The 3,294-nt window shown below is 39.6% G+C and overlaps 1 pseudogene; it reads left to right on the top strand.

The window, feature by feature from the left end:
* The first annotated feature begins 1,703 nt into the window (after positions 1-1,703).
* On the top strand, positions 1,704-2,707 carry LOC143387288 (vomeronasal type-1 receptor 90-like; annotated as a pseudogene).
* The last annotated feature ends 587 nt before the right edge of the window (positions 2,708-3,294 follow it).

Raw genomic sequence — 3,294 nt, 5'->3', positions numbered from 1 at the left:
AATGAATGTGTATCTATTTTAATTTTGGTTCTGTTTACCACAATGATTCCACATATTTAAGGGTTTTTTGTTGTTGTTGTTTTGATTTGGTACTGGACCTTGAACTAAGTGACACTGAGCAGCCCCATCCCTAGCCCTATTTTGTATTTTATTTATAGACAGGGTCTCACTGAGTTGCTAAGTGCATCACAGTTGCTGAGGCTGGCACTGAACTCACAATCCTTTAACCTCAGCCTCCCAAACTGCTGGGCTGCTGGGATTACAGGTGTGCCCCACTGCACCCAGCTTTGTACATATTTAAGTAGAAAAAATATTGAAATGTGTTTCTGCTAGTATTTGACACTGGACTTGGATCACATAGGTCAAATTGTGATTCTATAACAAAAATTCTTAACATAGGTAGCTGTGTAAAGGAATCAAATCATCCTAAAATCCACTCAGTTCTCTCTCAACAGAGATTCCCAACAGATTGCAATTCTTGTAATTTTTTAGCCTCTCTGAGTTGGTGATAGAGATGATCAACTATTAAGAGATTTCTATGAATGAGGATCTGCAGAAGTCTAAAAAATTGAACAATTCCACAGAGATCCTTCAGCACAGCAATCCTTCCCTGTAGGGAAAACGTACTCCATCCTCTTTCATGCACAGTATCTTGGGTATAGACACGATGAGGTTTTGTTCAGCTTATAGATGAGATGAGCCCAGAGCCCAGGCTCATGGGCTTCTCAAAGTTGAACACTTATCCTTTAAATGGAAGATTATATAGGTATATTCAACTTCAGAGGTTGCAATACTTAGCATTTTCTTTGTGAATATATGAACAAAATCACAGTGTTCATGAACAAACCAGAATAAAGGTAACAAGAAGCTAACATAAAGATGCATGGCCTAAGACATTAAGACTCCTTGCTTAGGAGGGTTTTCTTTCTAATTAAACCCCCATAATTTCTTTTTTTTTTTTTTTTTAGAAAAGATTGACCTTTATTTGTTTTGTTTGTTTGTTTGTTTTGGTACCAGGGATTGAACCCAAGGGCACTTAGCCACTGAGCCACATCCCCAGCCTCCTTTTTTGTATTTTTTTTTATTTTTATTTTTATTTTTTTTATTTTTTCATCTTCCATACATTTGATTTAAATGAGTTATGCATTTCCATTTTTACCCCAAATACAGATTGCAGAATCACATCAGTTACACATTCACAATGTTTACATAATACCATATTAGTGACTGTTGTATTCTGCTAACTTTCCTATCCCCTACTATCCCCCCTCCCCATTTCAACTGACCAAAAAGTACATAGTCGTTACTAAAAGAAGGACACATACTCCACCCTTGCAGTCACATATCACCAAGAAAAATTCAAGGTTGTATCAGGGAAAGATTTTTCTATAACATTGGAGCTTGTGAATGAGAAATATATGACAGGTGTGATCATTTTTAATGCACAGGAAAACACTTCGAACTTTGCATGAAATGTAATCCAGCCATGATTGGGAAATGATGGAAAAAGAGAGAGGAAAGAATGGTTGCCAGGGTGTGTCAGCAAAACTTCAGTTAGAGGGGAATGGGGGCATTGGGATAGGCTAACAAATTTTCCTCCTGACAAAAGTGTTTGCTGAGATGGATGAAATTTAATATTTTTGATAATGAATTTTCTTACTTTTCTCCTAAGACATGTACTCTATGATTCCTTACCCCAAAAGATGAGAAAAAACCACATGCTGGATGGCCTTATTAACCCAAGCATCACCTTTTACTCTGAAGTGGGAATTGGGATTGTTGCCAACATCATCCTCTTTCTGTTCCATGTCATCAAGTTTCTGTGTGACAAGAGGCTCAAGGACATGAACTGGATCATCAGTCTCTTGGCTTTAACCCATCTCCTGCTGCTGCTCAACATGGGGTTCTTAGCTGTAGACACTTTTGCATCTCAGGCGGGGCTTTGGGGTGATGTGATATGTAAATCAGTTGCCTACTTGTACAGGTTGATGAGGGGCCTGTCCATTTATGCCACCTGCCTGCTGAGTGTCCTGCAGGCCATCACCCTCAGGCCCAGAAGCTCCCCCTTGTCAAAGTTTAAGACTAAGTCCCCACAAGACAGCCTGAGGTCCTTTCTCTTCTTGTGGGTCTTCTATATGTCCTTCAGTGCCCACTTCTCAATCTCTGCTGTTGACAACTCCACTGTGACCTCACAGGGCCTTATATTCCTCAGTGACTCCTGCACTATCTTGCCCATGAGTTACTTCCTCAGGCATTTGTTTACCATCCTGGGTGCATTATGGATGTATTCCTTATAGGGGTCATGGCCCTCTTCAGTGGGTACATGGTGACCCTCTTGCATAGGCATAAGAGGCAGTGCCAGCACCTTCACGGCTACAGCCCATCTCCAAAAGCCTCCCCAGAACAGAGGGCCACCAGGGCCATCCTGCTGCTCCTGGGAATTTTTGTGCTCATGTACTGTTTGGACTGCATCGTCTCCTCCTCAAGAACCATGTGGAACAATGACCCTGTGTGCCGTTCTGTCCAGATCATGGTGTTCAGTAGCTATGCCACCATCAAGACAGAGCGTTACCTTTTTGAAATGTTTGTGGGGGAAGGACAGTCAACGTTGAATCATTGCACGATGAGTCAGTTCTTGACCTCAGCCACTGCACCACCATGCATCAATGCATCTTGGCATAGTGAGTTTGCTCTCCGTGTTGGATGAATGCATAAAGTGATTTTTAAAAATGATTACATAGAGCTTGAAAATGAGAAAAACATGACAGATTATTGTCCTTATGGCTCCAACAAAGCTAGTAACTTTATATTTCTGATTTATGTGTGAAAGGAACCTTTGGAAGTAAATATCACTTTCTTTCTCTGAATCAGTCCATATATTTATAGGTATGTGAGAGATTTCAGTGGTTTTAATAAATCAAGAGTCTCAGAAATCTCCTTTATGCCTATAGATTGTAAACACCCCTTATCATAAACTGCCATCTCATCTATCAATTGAACATTTATGAATATAACAAAAAACTAGATATAGGGACAACAACTATTATTTAATCACCATTTCTCAGCATGCCATATTTATAATAGTCACTGAAAGAGATAGTCTAATATTCCCAAGCATATGAATGTATGAAGATATTGTCTGGATATATCATGGAGTTCCACTCAACATTAAATAGGAGAAAGATTCTTATGCATAGGAAGCCACAGATGAGTCTTGAATTTATTATGTCAAGAGGGTACATTGTGACCATCTTGCATTGCCACCAGAATCAAAACTGTTTACATATACACACA

This window comes from Callospermophilus lateralis, unplaced genomic scaffold (assembly GCF_048772815.1).
Source record: "Callospermophilus lateralis isolate mCalLat2 unplaced genomic scaffold, mCalLat2.hap1 Scaffold_1098, whole genome shotgun sequence".
In the NCBI taxonomy this organism is placed as follows: Eukaryota; Metazoa; Chordata; class Mammalia; order Rodentia; family Sciuridae; genus Callospermophilus; species Callospermophilus lateralis.
Note: the sequence above shows the minus strand (reverse complement) of the source record. Positions and strands in the feature narration are given on the sequence as shown.